The 17,874-nt window shown below is 44.0% G+C and overlaps 1 long non-coding RNA gene and 1 other non-coding gene across 4 annotated transcripts in view; one reads left to right on the top strand and one right to left on the bottom strand.

Annotated features, from left to right (window-relative positions):
- Window positions 1–17,874, bottom strand: part of LOC147581516 (uncharacterized) — a 188,454-nt gene that overhangs the window by 9,113 nt on the left and 161,467 nt on the right. For 2 of the 3 annotated variants that reach the window (XR_015249988.1, XR_015249986.1), the window contains one exon: window positions 6,971–7,077. This is a non-coding gene — a long non-coding RNA (uncharacterized LOC147581516). Of the gene's footprint in view, window positions 1–1,422; window positions 1,975–6,970; window positions 7,078–17,874 lie in introns of those variants that run through there. The other variant, XR_015249987.1, reaches the window with a different exon arrangement.
- Window positions 9,616–9,688, top strand: TRNAM-CAU (transfer RNA methionine (anticodon CAU)). The gene has a single exon. It is a non-coding gene; the product is annotated as a tRNA-Met (tRNA).

The following is a 17,874-nucleotide window of genomic DNA, read 5'->3' as shown; positions in this document are numbered from 1 at the left end:
CCAGGGATTGCTGTGAGACTCGGTGAGATGATAAAACACACTACCAGCTATTAAAGAAAAAATACAAACTAGTGGATATAAAAATTACTTGAAAGGCTAAGGTGTCAAATGTCATTTTTGTCATTGGTTGGAGGGTCCTTCGCAGCCCTGGAGCCCACAGCTACAGCCGCGTGCAGACAGGATGGCTCATGCCCAGCAGCACCCCAGGGACCTCAGGCCCTCCCTTCCCCCAGCCAGGTTCAGGGGGCTTAAAAGTTTCTTGGTGTCCTTAATTCTCTCAGATTTCCAGCTCCATTATCCCTGTTCTGCTGACTGCTAGTTCCCCCTCACTGAGGGCAATGCCTTTATTTTAAATTAAAAAAATTTTTTTTAAGTTTATTTTCATTTATTTTGAGAGGGGGGAGGGGCAGAAATTGAAGGAGAGAGAGAGAGAATCCCAAGCAGGCTCTGCACTGTCTGCGAACTGCAAGACCATGACCCGAGCCGAAGTCAAGAGTCGGAGGCTTGACTGACTGAGCCGCCCCTTTGTGTTAATTTCTTGCATGCCCCTGGAGAAGCATTCCTTGCCACCTTTAATCGAATCTAAAATGCCCTCCATTTTAAGTCATATCATTCCTTTATGTACCCCAAAGAGAGAAAAAAAAAAAACTGCCGAGGCTGTGACACTGTGTCTTCATGACAGCCCTGCCTGTGAGCGAAATGGTCACATGGGCCTCTCGTGTTGAAATTTCTTTCATCGATTCTGCACCACCTGACAGTCTCCCCGTCTTCAGCTGCGCTGCTTGGCTTTCGATGAGCATTGCTTTGCATGCATCTCAATAATTCAGTGTAATTTAGCTTCACATTATGTCCTTTAAAGCAGTTCTCAAACTCTGACGCGCAGTCACCTGGGGATTTTGCTAAAACCCAGCTCCCGATTCAGTAGGTTTAGGGTAGAGCCAAAGATTCGGCATTTCTAACGACCTCCCAGGTGATGCTGCTCGATCGTGGACCACAGTCTCCGTAGCAAGTGTAAAGCACTCGGTTGGTTTTGCAAGAAACAACGGAACTGCAAGCATTTCTTCTGTAATGAACATTCACTTCACAAATAACAAACATATGCCTCACTGCTCTGTCGCCTCGTAAGTTTTCCTTTCGGGACCGAATCATGGTGTAATCTTTCTGAAGACATTTTACACGGCAATTAAGCCCTGCACATGTATTACCAACAATACACATAATCCCACTGACGTGATGACAACAGCAACAGCTGTGAACGAGTTGGCACATGCAAGTCACGTTGACACCGGAGGATAGCAATTGTAAGATGTTTTGGATCAGAAGATACATTCCAATGTCAAGCTGTAGAGATGTTAATGTATGAAAAAAATGCGCATCTTGGAATCAATGCAAAATGGAAAGTAATTTATTCTTTCCGTTCTCTCTTTCCTATTCTTTTTTTCTCCCCCTCTTAATTTGAAGAAATTTCCTTCAGGGGTTGGTGTAACCTAGTATCTGCCATAAGTTGGCTTTGCTCTTTGGGCACGAGTTCTCTATCCCATCCAGTCCCATCCAGGGCCCTGTTTGGGCAGTCAGGGCAACTCTCACCCCACTATCTTGCTTGAGGTTCTCTGTACTGGGGCTGAATGTCACCTTCAAGCCTGGCTGCTCATTTTCTTTCCCCCCAAAGCCTCTGAGGGCTGAGTTATGGCTACATCTTCTGTGAACTTGCAAAGCCAACGTGCTGCTGGCATGCCAGTAAATGCACTGAGCCTAGCACAAAGTAGGTGCTGAACCGATGTCTGTTGAATTTGGTGTGATAAGTCACGACTGATCAGTGATGCCTGAAATTTCTGAGTCACAGAGGATGCATTTTATCTCAGGAGCATTTAGTGCTTTACATCAGCTTGAGGTGAGGTTGGGGCGGCAATTTCTATTTGAGAGTAGTTATGCTGGGAATTTTTCTCATCAATTCACATGTTATCAACACTTGGCCTAGTGTGGAATATCATCAGAAAGAGGGGACAGGATAAATAAACACACAATTAAATTAAATCTGTAGATCCACATTTCCCGTACAAAAAAGTTTGAATTTCTAGGGATTAATAGGTGTGCCAAAGAAATGATTCTGTCTGCCATGGGAATTAAACACGCACCTGTTTGCCCCCCAGTGAACTCAACTACAAAACCTGGACAGGATACATAGCTAATAAGTTTGGGAAATTCTGGCATAAACCAACTTAAATAGGTTTCTTTACTGTACAAACCTGGATTGACTTTATTAAGTGTTGTGAATCTCTAAGAGGGGCTTGTTTGTATTTAGTGTTTTCCAAATATGTGAGTAGAGGCTTTTCGTTTTTTGGTTTTTCTCAAAAGATAGGCTCTCTTGCTTCTATGTGTCCCATGTCCCCATATGTGGATTAGATGGGTATGACATGACTCATCTCTCACCAGGAGATCATGCTTTCTTTTGACAACTGTCAAATTTGGGGAGCGGGGGATCCTGTCAGTTCATGGTGACTTTCACTTGGCCTATCTGATGGATGGCTATAAACAGTTACTTCTTCTAGGTTACTAATTATACCAGGCTCGCTATTTGTCCCTGTTGGGTGATTCATGTAATAATTAATAAAGTCATACAGTAAGATTAACTTTTCTTGCCTAAAACTCAGTGAACTTGATGAACCAAGAGGTGCCAAGGAAACAAAAGTAATAAAGCAGCTTATGATTGCACAGAGATGAGTTGCTACATAGAACTCTGCCAGAAAGAGCTGAAATGTAGAGATATCCCTCTAATACTATACCGGGAATTCAGAGAAAGGAAAATCCAACAAAGAGCTTTGTTAAAAAAAAAAATATTGAGAAATAATCAGCACTTTTAGAATAACATTTGTACCTACACTTCGTTTCCAACGCTGTTCCAGGTAAGAGAAAGTATATTAGATATTTGCAGTGTAACAATGATGGCAAACACAGAGGCTTAAAGCAAACTATGGACTGTGTCACAGTTTCTGTAAGTCACAAATCCAAGCTGGGCTCAACTGAGTTCTCTGTTCAGGGTCTCACAAGACTGCAATTAAAGTTTCGGCTGGGGTTGAGGTCTCATCTGAGGCTTGAAGTCTTCTTTCAAGTTCATATGGCTGTTGGCAGAATTCATATCCTTGCAGCTACAGAATTCAGCCACATTCTACCTGCATCTTCAAGGTTAGCCAGAGAATCTATCTGGCTTTGAATCTCTTTGACAACTTTTAAGTGCTCTTCTAATTAGATCAGGAACATCCTGATCTAATCGTCTCTTTTGATTCATTTAAAGTCAACTGATTAGGGACCTTAATTACATTTGCAAGATCCCTACTGCCATAAAGTAACATAATCTGAGACCCTGGATAGCTCAGTCAGTAGAGCATATGACTCTTGATCTTGGGGTTGTGAGTTCAAGCCCCATGTTGGGCCCAGAGTTTACTAAAAAAAGAAATACAAAGAATTATGGGACTACACCAAAATTCAAAAAATCATAAAATATTACTCATGGGAGTGATATTCCATCATATTTATGAATCCTGCTCATAGTCAAGGGGCGGGGGAGATTATAAAGGGCATCTACATTGGGGTAGCAATCTTGGGACCTATTATAGAAGTCTATGGATCATGTGAAATTAACACACATCTCCCTTTATTTTCTACTAAACTCAACTATAAAACCTGGACAGAATACAAGAACAGCTATTTGGGAACTCTGAAAAATAAGTCAGCAGGCACACTGGGGAGGAGCCCAGAATTCTAAGTATTGTCAAACTAGCAGATATCAATAAGATCACCTCATAGCATAATACTTAAAACGTTCAGGATGAGAAACAAAATTACCTGACAAATGAAGAACTACAAAAACCTCTACCCATATGAAAAAAGACAAGACACCAAGATACAGGAAGCACACATACAAAAAATCAATCCAAAAGATGGCAAAAAATAGGAATAAAGACATTGGTTCACAAGTTTAATTTAATCGAGAATATTTTTGGTCTTATTTCTTCAAATATTTGTCCCATCATCTTTCTCTCTGCTTTCCTTTGGCAACTCCAATTACACATACCTTAAGCCACTTGATACTCTTAATTTTTTTTTCAGATTTTTTTCGTTTTGGGTTTTATTTTGCATAGTTGCTATTGCCATGTTTCCAAGCTTACTAATGTCTTCTTATGCAATGTTTTATCTATTAATTCCATCAGTTCGCCATTTCAGATATTGCAGTTTTCATCTGTAGTTCAATTTGGGTGTGCTTTTCTGAAAACATTCTTTATGTCCGTACTTAACTTTGTTAATATCTGAATCACAGTTATAATAACTGTTTTAATATTCTTGTCTAATAGCTAATCTAATATTGATGTCAGTTCTGTGTCAGTTTTGATGGATTATTCCCATTATGGGTTACATTCTCCTTATACTTTGAATGTCTGGCAGTTTTTGATTGGATGCCAGCCATTGTGTTATTACTTTCTTTGGATGCGAGATATTTTGTTTTCCCATAGCCCTTCTTGAGCTTTGCTCTGGGATGCCATTAAATTACTTAGAAACAGTTTGAGCTCTTCAGATCTACTTTCTGATTTATGAGGTGGATCTGAGTCAGTGTTTGGTCGGGGTCTAAATATTTCTCACTACTGAGGCACAACCTTCAGGGGTACTCTGCCCAGTGTCCTGAAATGTCTGATTTTTTTCTCGGCCGACTGCAGGAACAGGCTATGTTCTTGGCCCTTTGGGGATGCCAGGTGCCTTTACCTGATCCTATCATATTCTTTCTTCCTCTGGCATCAGGTAGTATGTTCGCATGTGTGTAATGGTGAGAACTCTGCTGAATCTTCGAGGGGACCCCCTCCAGATCTCCAGCATTCTCTCTTGGTGCCACAGTCTCCTGTCTGGTATTCTGTACATTCTAGCTGCCTGGTCTCCCTGGATTCTCGTCTGCATCTTTTCATCTCCAGGAATCCACCAGGCTCTGCCTTCCTTTGGGCTCCCCCTCCTAGGCTGAAGCTTAAAAGCTCTCTCAAGGTAGTAAGCTGGGGCAATAGCAGAGCTCTCTGAATGCACTTCCTGTCTTTCAGAGATCACCGTCCTCCATTGCCTGATAGCCAGCATCTTGGCTGGTTGCGCCATATATTTGCTTTTTGTCTGTGTGTGTGTGTGTGTGTGTGTGTGTGTGTGTGTGTGTGTGTCTTTCAGGCAGCATGCAAAAATCTGTCCTTTTGACTCCATCTTGAGTGGAATTTCTCAACCAGTACTCTTTTCCAGGGCATACTGAATAATCACAATGTTTTGCTGATGAGAAAGTGGGAAATGGAGAGGTTAAAGGTCACAAACCGACCCATCCCCTAATCATGATGCTGCCTCCTGGTGGAGAACATGTGCTTCTCATGTCTTCATGAGAGAAATTTCAGTGGAATCTTTCCAACTCAGCCCAATGCTTGGCTCTAATCATATTTATAAATGCTAATAGGAGTTGCAATCGCAATTATGCTAATCTCTTTGTTTAGGGCCAACTGTTGCAAGCAATTATGGTCAATGAGTTCAATTTGTAAACTGGAATTTATTAAATCTAGCCACTTAAATATACCTCTGTTTTAGGCAGATTGCCTGTAACATTTATAACTAAAGCTATTTACTTTAAAAATATCCTAATGAGACATAAGCACTTATAAAAAGTCTTCATCTCTATTTTCCTTTGATGAAACAGAAAAGGAAAACGTGCCTGCAGTCAGATTTTTGGCCTATTTACTAGATAACAAAGACTCTGTGAAGCTCTTCAGACATATTTCAGAGGATGTTTTCTGAAGAACCCACCCAGCTCCGGCCCAGAGCCTATATAGGAACTGCAGACTCATGGATAGGAGAAACCTTGTATCCTGGACAGTGGCAAACAGGAGAGTTGGTGGCATTGGTAGGCAGTGGGAGACAATTAGGACAAGAAATTAAACACACAGCAGATTTCTTCATATATGCGGGGCACCTGTCTGGCTCAGTCGGTAGAGCATGTGACTCAATCTCAGGATTGTAAATTCCAGCCCCACGTTGGGTGTGGAGATTACTTAAAAATTAAAAAAAAATTCTTTATATTTGCTTTTCGTACCTTCATTTGGGCATTCATAAAATGTAGCTATGTTAAGTGGATTTAGAACTAGACGTAAGCAAGGTTCTGAAGTATAAATTATTCTCACTGGTAAACTGAGATCTATAACTGAGATGGTCTTAAAGGCAATTGCTTTTCCCAATAGTTTATGATTCTCTGATGCTCAAGCCACACCTTTTGAGAGGAATTCCACTCAAGATGGAGTCAAAAGGACAGATTTTGCCTGCTGCCTGAAAGACAGACAGACACACACACACACACACACACACACACACACACACACACAGACAAAAAGCAAATATATGGCACAACCAGCCAAGACGCTGGCTATCAGGCAATGGAGGATGGTGATCTCCTTTTGCTGGTGGGGGCCACCCAGAACCCCGCTTGTGGTGCCAGGCAAGACCCTACCAGTGTTTGATCTTCTCTCCCAGTTGTCAATGTTGACCTTTCTCGTGACCTATTTCCTCAAGGTCCCATCTCCCCCAGGTAATCTGATCAACCAATACAACAAAGTTATCCCTCGTGTTAAGGGTACAGTGGGTGGTGTCAGATCCTGACTAGGGTGAGGGAAGAAAATAATAGAATTCTTATGTATATTTATTTTTCTTTCACCCTGTCTGATTTATACTTTGTTCCATAATGTGCATAATATATTAGTTACAATATACATAAACAATTAAAATATATATACACAATAGTACATATCTAACATACATATATTTAATCTTAAACTTTCCCTAATTGTGTAAATCTTCCCCCTCTATATTCTGTCAGTTAATCATGAGGACATCACTGTATGCTAGCTCTCTAGGCTTGCTGCATACCTGTCACCTTAAGCTTCTTCTTGGCTGCCATCTTGGGACTTACCATTGCTTCTTTCTTCCATTGGTGCATCTATTTCCTAGATCTCTTGTATCCCTTTTCCTGGGTATATTTCTGGTGTATCTAGCTTCTGAGAGCTTCTGGTTGCTTGCCTGAGAAAAAGGTAAAAGGAAGGTAAATCTTTAAAGACCTTGTATGTTCGAAAGTATCTTTAGTGTGACTTCACAATTAATTGATAATTTAGCAGGATACAGAGGTCACTTTCCTTCAGAAATTTGAGGGCATCGCTTTATTATCTTCTACCTTTCAGTCGCTGTTGAGAAATTCAGTATCAATGTGATTCCCCATCCTTTGTATAAAACCTGTTTTATTTTTATTTTTGTATTAGAAACTGAAAAGACTTTCTCCACACCTTCTCTCTAAAGAGTAACCATCATGCTGGCTTTTATCACTGTAGACTTTTTTGGTGAACATTATATAGTGGAATCACAGAATATATACTTTTTTGTGTGTCTGGCTTCTTTTATTCAACATCATGTTTGTGAGATTCATCACAATACACAGTAATAATTATTCAGTCTCATTGCCTTATATAACTCTATTATATGAATGAAATCAATTATGTGTCCCAAATACTCATTTTGTATATCATCCATTCTTTCTTTATGGATCCAATATATTGTCTTATCTCTCTGAGAATATTCATATTAATTAAATACTTTTTTCTTACCCCCATCTAAACTTTGCTTCCTCTAAGTTCCTTTAAAATACAGGTGTGTGGGATGCCTGGGTGGCTCAGTTGGTTAAGTGTCTGACTTCCGCTCAGGCCATGATCTCATGGTTTGTGAGTTCGAGCCCCATGTCAGGCTCTGTGCTGACAGCTCAGAACCTGGAGCCTGCTTGGAATTCTGTGTCTCCCTCTCTCTCTGCCCCTTCCCAGTTTGTGCTCTCTCAAAAATAAATAAGCATTTAAAAAGTTTAAAAAATACAGATTTGTTTAAGTCTTTGTATTTTATATGATTTCCTCAAATGTCTAGTGATCCCTGCATTCTGCTCATGTTTATGCATGAGGTACTAAACAGCTGTTTGCTAGAGCTCTGTGTTCACGGGTGGTCTTCCTTGTAGGATGATCTTGCTGCACTATTTTCTTGGAGGAGACTCCTGATGCTAGTACCCTTCGTTTTGCCCTCCTTCTCTGGAGCTGGTCATACTCCACACACACTGAACTTTTAGGCTGAGGTCCAATCCTGACTCCCAGTATTTTGGGAGCCAACTAGGGGAAAGGCTAGAGAAGCTTTACATGGGACATTGGTATGTGGCCCCATTTTCAGTGTGGCTCCCCACCTTCAGTGGACGTGATGTTTCTTGTCCAGAGACCTTCTTCTGTTTTACCTTTTAGAGAAGACACCTCCAGGCATCTGCCCGGTGAGGGCAGGAGAACATGCCTGGTGCTTGGATTTAGGGAGGCCACCTAAGGGTCTCACTAATTTTTCAGCAAACTAACTAGACAAATTTTCTGTCTTCAGCTCCATCTTCACCTCTACTTTCAGAAGTATCTGGAGCCACCAGCTCTTGAGTTTCTGGAAGGTTCCACAAAGACAGGGTTTCCATGACATTGCTTTCCAGCTTCCAGATTTGTTGCTATTTGTCCTCTCTCCTCTCCCTTTGTCTTTTGCACTTACGTCATTTTTTTTTTTAAGTTTATTTATTTTGGGAGAGACAGAGACAGCGTGAGTGGGGGAGGGGCAGAGAGAGTGGGAGAGACAGGACCCCAAGCAGGCTCTGCGCTGGCAGCAGAGCCTGACCCAGAGCTCGAACCTATGAAACCATGAGACCTTGGGGCACCTGGGTGGCTCAGTCGGTTAAGCATCCGACTTCGGCTCAGGTCATGATCTTGCGGTTCGTGAGTTCAAGCCCTGCGTCAGGCTCTGTGCTGATGGCTCGGAGCCTGGAGCCTGTTTCAGATTCTGTGTCTCCCTCTCTCTCTGACCCTCCCCCATTCATGCTCTGTCTCTCTCTGTCTCAAAAATAAATAAACGTTAAAAAAAAATTATTAAAAAAAAAAAAGAAAGAAACCACGAGACCTTGACCTGAGCTGAAAGCTGAAACTAAGAGACGGACGCTTAACTGACTAAGCCCCCCGGGGGCTCTGCGCTTATGTCTTTCAAAATCCTTTCACTGTTATATCATGAGGCTTCGGACGAGAGGCCACAGGTAGTTATGCTCATTGTTCTAGTTTCAGTCAGAAGTTTTGTTTGATAATTTCTGAACTCCACTGTCTAGCACCTTGACTCTGGTTTTTCCAGAATGAAAAAGCTTTCGATACCCAAGGAAGAAGGGATTCTGGTGCCAAAGTTGACAAGTACTTAATTTTTGTTAATATTTATAGGTTTATACACCCTTTCTTTTAGACAAGCCTAATACATTTTGGTTCCTCTGCTTATGGACTACAATGAACATAATGAGGTCTTTTCATTTTTCCAAAGTACATGTATCATTTGCTGAGTTACCTTCTAGATTACTTAGGAATCTACTGCTGTGGGAGGAGATGTGGGAAAAGAACATTTTTGATGCTATTCCAAATCCACTCGATCATTGGCTTGACCTACAAAGATGAGCTGACACCTTTCTCTTTAAGGAGCTTACCACTTCAGGAGGCATCATTACTCATGCTGAGAAATTGCACTGCAGCCCTCTTAGCGCAGTGGGCAGCGCGTCAGTCTCATAATCTGAAGGTCCTGAGTTCGAGCCTCAGAGAGGGCACAGCTGTTTTGCTGTGCTATAAAGGGGTATTTCAAGAAAACAATGAAAACTTTCAGCAAAGGTGCTTAGAGGCCCTGTACGTGGCCAAGCAGATACACGGATGCCCCCCACAGAGGGAAGGGTAACTGCAGACCATTCAATCTCATTCATAATAAAAGGGACACAAGCCACCCCCAAAAGGAAGTTGTCCACTTTCCTGAGAATGAAAGAAGGGGCATGTGGGCAGTTCAATCAGTTGAGTGTCCGACTCTTGATTTCAGCTTAGATCATGATGCCAGGGTCCTGGGATCAAGCCCAGCAGTGGGAAAACAAAGAAAAGTGGGAGCCTTGAGCTTAGAAGAACAGCTCCAAATCTCAGGTCTGCCACTTCTTACCAGTGACCTGGGACAAAGGTTTGGTTTTGGGTTTTTTTTTTAACTTTTAAGGGCTCATTCCTTATTTGTGAAATGGGAATAATATCACCTAACTGGCAAGGTTGATTGAACATATTAAAAGATAATGATATATTACAGTAAATCTTATCCCATATTTTGGCAAGGAGTAAACAGTCCAATAATTGATGCTCTTAATGTAAGGAGAGGGACTACAGAGGTGTGCGCTCACTGGTGGATTTTTCTCTTAGAAAAGCATCACCTGCACTGTCCAGAGATGACAGGGTGTGGCATCGCTGTCCAGGAGCCGCAAGTCTCTTCCAAAAGAGAATGATGAGCGCCTGCGTGGCTCAGTCAGTTAAGCATCTGACTTCGGCTCACATCATGATCTCAGGGCTCTTGAGTTGGAGCCCCGCACCAGGTTCTCTGTGCTGACAGCTCAGAGCCTGGAGCCTGCTTCAGATTCTGTGTCTCCCTCTCTCTCTGCCCCTCCTCCACTTGCACTCTGTGCCTCTCAAAAATAAACATTAAAAAGATTTTTTTAATTAAAAAAAAGAGAGAGAATGATGACCCAGACACTGTAGGATCCCTGCGAAGCACCTGCTCACTGACACAGGCACATTGGCATCAGAAGGTTTCACTGAACACAAACGTGCATGATCCCTTGCCAGGCGGTATGTGAAGAGTCCCCTCTACTACACGGTGGTTTCAGTACCAGAACAAAGAAGGCAATGCTAAGGTGAAATAAATAAACATTAAGGACTCCAAGTGGGGGCAATTCTCTAAGCACGAGCCCCAAAACCTGCCATTTCACCTTCCTCCCCAGGGCCTCTTGGGGTGCCGTTTCTGGTAATGTCCCTACACGCTCCTAAACCCTCTTCTTGACTCGTCCTACATTTCTTTCCATGTGTACCCTACACCCCACAGCTCCACCTGAACAGGTTCCAAAGGAACACTTTTGCATAGTTATTTCCACAGATATTTACAAAGAATGGTCCACTTTCGGTCTGGAAACAGAAAAAATGCATATGACAGATGATCTTGATATAGATCTTTTAAGGAGATAGAAATAGTGAGATAACAGATGAGCTGCTCATCTTTTTAAAAAATAAAAAAAAATGTTTTGTCATCAAGGTGATGCGCACTTTCTTTTTCCCTCTTTTTTTTTTTTTTTTTAACTTTTTGGGCCACATTGTCGTTCTGTCTACAGAGTTTTCTCCAAGTTCAATTTGACGACTTTTCCCTGACCCTGCTCATAAGTATTCCACTGGAATACACAGAGCGGAATATTATTCAGTCACGAGAAAGCAGGAAATGCTACCATTTGCCCCAGCATGGATGGGCCCTGAGGGTATCATGCTGAGATAAGTCAGCCAGAGAAAGACAAATACTGGATTATATCACTTATATGTGGAATTTTCAAAAGGTAAACTTGGTAAAAATAGAGAATAGAACGGTGGTCAGCAGGGGCTGGGGCTGGGAGGGATGTCACTTAAGGATATAAACCCGCATTTAGTAGATAAATAGTTACTGGAGATCTAATGCACGGCATGGAGGTTACAGTAATCAGTACTGTATTATAAACTTCAAAGTTGCTAAGACACTAGATCTTAACTGTTCTCACCACAAAAGAGAATAGTGATGTGATATATGGGGGTATAGTTAATGCTATGGTGGTAATCATATTGCAGTATATAAATGTGTAAAGCCAGGATGTTGTACCCCTTAAATTTCCACAATGGTATATGTCACTTATATCTCAATAACAGCAATAATAAAAAAGGAGTAGGACAGAGAAAGAAAAGCTGGGCACTCGGGCGTTAACTCCAGTCCTCCGACATCAGGGATGGTCAATGATCTCACTGACCTGATTGGGCTGGTTTTCCTCCCAGCCTAGGTGGCCAAAAATGAGGGCAAGAATGGCTCCAGCTGGGAGCATTAGAGCAACCCATAATCAGAGATGTTCTAGGAGAACATCATGAGGAAACAGCAGCGTTATGACCTAACCAAATAAAGTTAGGAATGTCCAGGCAGTGTGAGCGGAATCCGAGTTCCTACTGTTACATTAACACTTGCAGCAAACCTGGGTTCCCATTTCCAAAGGCTGGGAGCTGGCCAGGGTCATCAAGTCAGGTACAGAATACTTTGTACTTTTTGCAGATCAAGCGCCTGTTTTAGAATCTGAAAGCTTCTGACACCTTTTAGGGTCAAGCAGACACTCCTGGCTGATTCACATACCAGAAGACTGAAGTCAAGTTGTCCTTTTTGCCTGAGCACACAACCAGGAGAACAATTCCGAGCAACCGAAGGCATAATGAATGTGACCCAGCTCTCTTGTGTTGAAGGAAGGAAGGAAGGAAGGAAGGAAGGAAGGAAGGAAAGAAAGAAAGAAAGAAAGAAGGAAAGAAAGGAAGAAAGGAAGAAAAAAAGAAGGAAAGAAGGAAAGAAAGGAAGGAAGGAAGGAAGGAAGACAAAAGAAAGAAAGAAGGAAAGAAAGAAAGAAAAAAAGAAGGAAGGAAAGAAAGAAAGAAGGAAAGAAGAAAGAAAGACAAAAGGAAAGAAAGAAAAAAAGGAAGGAAAGAAAGAAGGAAAGAAGAAAGAAAGACAAAAGGAAAGAAAGAAGGAAAGAAAGAAAAAAAGAAGGAAGGAAAGAAAGAAGGAAAGAAGGAAAGAAAGAAAAAAGAAGAAGAATTGAATCTGGGCCAGTTAATAACGCAGTCCACTGGTTTGTGCCCAGGACACTGAATCTGCGTGTGGCGGCCCTTTCCAAAAGACGATCTGTGCCTGAAGGGAATGCTTAACCTTTCCCCGATTTGTCTTTTAAGGCTCCGTTACCCTGGAGTCCCCTCTTTATACCAGCAGCAACACCCCAAATTAGTTTCCATTCACAAATCACCTCTGATGCGGCCTCCCTGGGAAAATGAAAAGCCTACTTAACTAAAGGAGCGCTCGCTGCCAAGAAGTTGGCTTGGGAGAATGGCAGTAATTAAATGATGATAATATTTAGGATCACACAGGTATAACAAAGCCTCCTTTCTTTGTCTCAGGTGGGGACACGTTAACACATTGCGTCTGTCTGGGAAGGGAGGTAGGCAAGGGAGGAAGGCAGCCATGGTGGGGGCGTGAGAACGGGGAATTGGAGAGCCTCCGCAGGGGCGGGGGGTGCTGACTTCTCAGGTCCGGAGGAGAGGCTGGTGCTGGGAGTGAGAGCAGTTTAATATTAATTTTCATCAGAGGTGGGCCCTGTGGCATTTCAGCCTAAGATGTATCAGAACAGGCGAGAGAGGAAACAAAGCCACCTTCTCTGTTAAATGGTTTATTGTCTGTGGGAGGAAAGGCAGGGAGGGGAGCACAGGGTTTGGGGAGAAAGGAAAGAAGAGTACAAAGAACTACCTTTGGGTTGGTTCACTTTAACGAGTCTCAGTCTCACACTGTCCTGAGGACCCTGAAGCTCTCCCCAGAGCCTCCAGTCCCCAGCTGCCCCCCCTCCCCACCTCATCTCACAGTGGTGGCCAGATGGGAAGTTGGGTCCCAGTGACCAGCCTTCCCTCTCTCCAATTGGGGGACCTCGTGGGCATTGCCAACCCACCCACCATACATCTAGGAAGGGGAGTGGCCCAGCCCACCAGCCCGCTGACCCGACCCGCGTGCACCGATGGGGGTCTCGCTGGACCCTGTTGGCCTGGAGGCACGAGCACCATGCTAGCGTTTGCCTGCTGAATGCGTACCTGTCTCACGATTCGAGCCGACCCGAAGGTCTGTATGATGGATGCATCCTGCAGATTGATACATCAGTAAATCCATACCACTTCCTTCAGCTAAAGCAATTTCATCAGTTCAGCCCACAAAGAGGATAAATGGAATGCTCAGCTCAGGGCTCGGGGCCAGGGTTCCAAACACGTGGGAAGGAATGGGTCTGTGTTCCTCATCCATCCTGCTTGGATTGGACAAATTCCATCCGGGAAGGCAGAATGCCAGATCAGTCTATTTCTATCCCCCACCCCCTTTGTCTCTGTCTCTGTCTGTCGGTCTCTCCCTGTCTCTGTCTCCCTCCTTTGCTTGTTCTCTTTGGTGAAACTTAACTCTGGCTAGGACAAACTGAACCACGCAGGGCCATGGTGAAAAGACTAGGGTGCTGTTTGCTGCGTTTGGGAGGATTCTCTGTGTTGGGAGTCAAGGGTAGTGGGAGGAGAGATGAGGAGAGGAATTTAGCCAGAGCGACTTCTCTTAGTGAAGACAAGCGGCGCTGGCCTGGGCTAGGTATCAGATTCAGCACCGTTTACTTCTTAGGTGGCCAGAGGTAGAAGAAATGCAGAAATTCCTGCACAAGAGGCCTAGGGTCCAGGCGGAAGACGTAAGGAAAAGAATGAAATGTGGGCTCTTTCTTATACTTTCCATTATTGGCGCTTTTTTCCCCCTGTTTATAAATATAACATATTCGCATTATTGAAAAGCTAGAAAATACAGAAAAGCCTAAAGAAGGAAACTAAAATACTCATCTACTAAAACTGAAGGATAAATACCACCAACTTTTTGGAGAATGTTATTTTCATATAGACTCATAGCCTACTTTTTTTCTTTTAGTAATTATTTTGTGGGCATTTTCCAAAGACATTGCAACATCTGCAAGGATATGTTTGTAAGGGGTGCCTGGGGGGCTCAATCGGTTAAGCATCTGACTCCTGATTTCAGCTCAGATCATGATCTCATGGTTCACGAGACTGAGCCCCACATCAAACTCTGCACTGACAGCAAGGAGCCTGCTTGGGATTCTCTCCCTCTCTCTCTGGCCTCTCTCTCTCTCAAAATAAATAAATACACGTTAAAAAAAAGAATATGTTTTAAAATCAGCTGAATTGTATTTCCTTGTATGGATAAAACATAAATTTTAAAATCATTTCCTAATGCTAGCACTGAGGCTTTTTTTTTTAATGTTTATTTATTTTTGAGAGAGAGAGAGCACGAGCAGGGGAGGAGCAGAGAAAGAGGGAGACACAGAATCCGAAACAGGCTCAAGACTCTGAGCTGTCAGCACAGAGCCCGACGTGGGGCTGGAACTCCCAGACTGAGAGATCGTGACCTGAGTTGAAGCTGGACGCTCAACCGACTGAGCCACCCAGGTGCCCCAGCACTTAGGTTTTTAATTTTTTCTACTATAAAAGAAAGGCTCCTTGGGGCACCTGGGTGAAGTCGGTTAAGCATCCGACTTCAGCTCAGGTTACGATCTCACAGTCAGTAGGTTCGAGCCCCGCGTCGGGCTCTGTGCTGACAGCTCAGAGCCTGGAGGCTGCTTCGGATTCTGTGTCTCCCTGTCTCTCTGCCCCTCCCCCGCTTGTGTTCACTCTGTCTCTTGAAAATAAATAAATGTTAAAAAACTTTAAAAAGGAAAGGCTCCAGTGAACACGTGTGTGTGTGTGTGTGTGTGTGTGTGTGTGTGTGTGTGCACATGTAGTGTGGGTATGTGGAATTATTTTAAGTATGTTCTTAGGAGTAGAATTACCAAATTAATTCTTGATGTTCTTCCAAATCCTGGCAGGCAGAAAGTTCTAGGAGAATGGGCTTAGCGCTGCATTACATATAGGGGGCTCCAGCAGCTCAGCTTTGCAAAAGAGGGCGGCTCATACTGCCGGTCTTCTTTGGAGTCCAGAAGAGAAAGAGACAGAGAGATTGAGAAAGTGTGTGTGTGTTAGGAGGGGAGAAGAGAGTGCATCTGAACTGTTGTACCCTTATTTCAGGAGGTCCCTAGAGCTGCTCTGACCTCTGACCTGCCCGGATCCTGGATCCACAGCTCCCAGGCAGCTGTGTTCATCCTCAGGAGCATGGCCCATAGATTTCCTGAAAGAACCTGAGATTACTGGGGGCTGGAGAAGGTGGGGAGCGCTTGGGAGTTGTCTCCATTTAATCCGTGGAGACTAGAAATGCCCACCATTCCCCCTTCCCTCCCTCAGCTCCCTTGGAGACATTTGGATGAACCCTCACAAGACTCCCCTGCAGCCTCTGTGGAGCCAGACCATGGGAACAGAAGGGAGCTGCCAGCCTGGGGTGCGGAGAAAGGACGGCATGAAGCAGGGCTTGGCAGTGCTCCCCCGGAATGTCCAGGGGAGAGAGGCCCCCCCCCACCTGGGCCCCCCACCGGAAAGGCCTTGACCATGGTGGACCAGGTGAGGATAATGCATCAGGTCTCACCTGCCTTCACTCCAAGCTCATTCAGCCTCCTTCTGATTAATGTTAGGATGTTAAGCTTCTGGGCCTTTGACAGGAATTGGAGCATTTTTGTTACTGGAAAGAAATAACCTTCAGCAGAAATGAAACACTGGCATTTCAGTGTGCGTGCTTGGGTGTTAGGTGAGTCAGCCTCCGGGAATCTGTCTAAAGGGCACCGTCGGGCTGAGGGGCAGCCCCTGAGCAGGGCAAAGGCAGGGAGCTAAGGCCATCTGCCGGAGTCCTCAGAAGCTTTGTGTAACATTCTCGTCGTGACCCTGCAAACCTCGTGGTGTCACACTCTGCCCTCCCACTGCTGCGGCTACCAGCCGGCAAAGCCGACTGTCTTGTAAGGCCACACACGGCATTTGGTCACTTCCCCTGGGTTACTTGCAACTGGACAGCCGTTCTCGAACTCCGCGTACGTACAAGCTATGTGCCGGTGCGAGTTGTCGGTTTTTTTCTTCCCTGAATACTGAACGTGAATTACTGATCAGCATTACTGATAACAGACGTGCGCATGTAAATACTGGACTGCCCTCCACGGTCAGCTACATGATCGCTTACGGTTATGGATTGAATTGTATCCCCCTCAAATTCATACGTGAAAGTCCTGATCCCCAGCACCTCAGAATGGGACCTTTTTTGGAAACAGGGTCCTTGCAGACGTAATTGGTTAAGATGAGGTCCCCGTAGGGTAGGGCCTGCTTCTCATCCAGGATGACCTGTGTCCTTATAAAAAGGATGCCATGCGAAGAGACAGGCGCGTGCGCGCGCGCACACACACACACACACACACACACACACACACAACACCACGCGAAGACTGGAGTGATGTTGCCACAAGCCAAGGAACTAGAGAAGCCTGGAACAGATCCTTCCCTAGTGCCCTCAGAGGGAGCATAGTCTTGCGGATAACCTGGGTCTCTAATTCTAGCCTAGAGAACTGTGAAATAATACATTTCTATTGCTTAAGCCACTCAGCTTGTGGTCTTTCATAGGGACAGCTCTAGGACACGAAGCACTCACCGCCACTGAGGAGCCTTCTGACCTTGGAAGACCTCCTGGCCTTCCTTACACCTCTGCTTTTTACAGAAAGGCCAGCCAGGTCATGCCTATTTTATAGACGGAGAAACTATATCCGAGAGAGATGAAACGATTTATTTGAAATTGCTTTCTGGTGAAACCCTTGGGGGAAAAAACAACAACAATGAACTGGGAAAAGTTAACTGTGGCCACATGCTAATTGTCTGCCTAATGTTAACCTCCCATTCAGTGCTCCGTGCCACCTTAGGGTTTGGGCCTTTGGGATGCCCTGTTCTTGGCGATGGAGTACAAATGAGTAGCAAATCCAGGAGTGTTGAAGAGTAATGCTGAGCCAAGTCTCACAAGAATGCTGAAGGACCCCTTTATGGAAAATCTGCCAATAGAGAAGGGTGTGGACCCCAAAGTACTTGTTTTCATGCTACTCAATGCCAAAGAATGTTTTAAATTATTTAAATGTTTTAAATTATTTAAATCATTTAAGGGGCGCCTGGGTGGCTCAGGCGGTTAAGCGTCCGACTTCGGCTCAGGTCATGATCTCGCATTCTGTGAGTTCGAGCCCCGCATCGG

The sequence above is a fragment of the Puma concolor genome, chromosome B1 (assembly GCF_028749965.1).
Source record: "Puma concolor isolate L17-30 chromosome B1, mPumCon1.1.hap2, whole genome shotgun sequence".
NCBI classification, from domain to species: domain Eukaryota; kingdom Metazoa; phylum Chordata; class Mammalia; order Carnivora; family Felidae; genus Puma; species Puma concolor.
The sequence above is the reverse complement of the archived record's forward strand: the minus strand, read 5'-3'. Positions and strand labels throughout refer to the sequence as shown.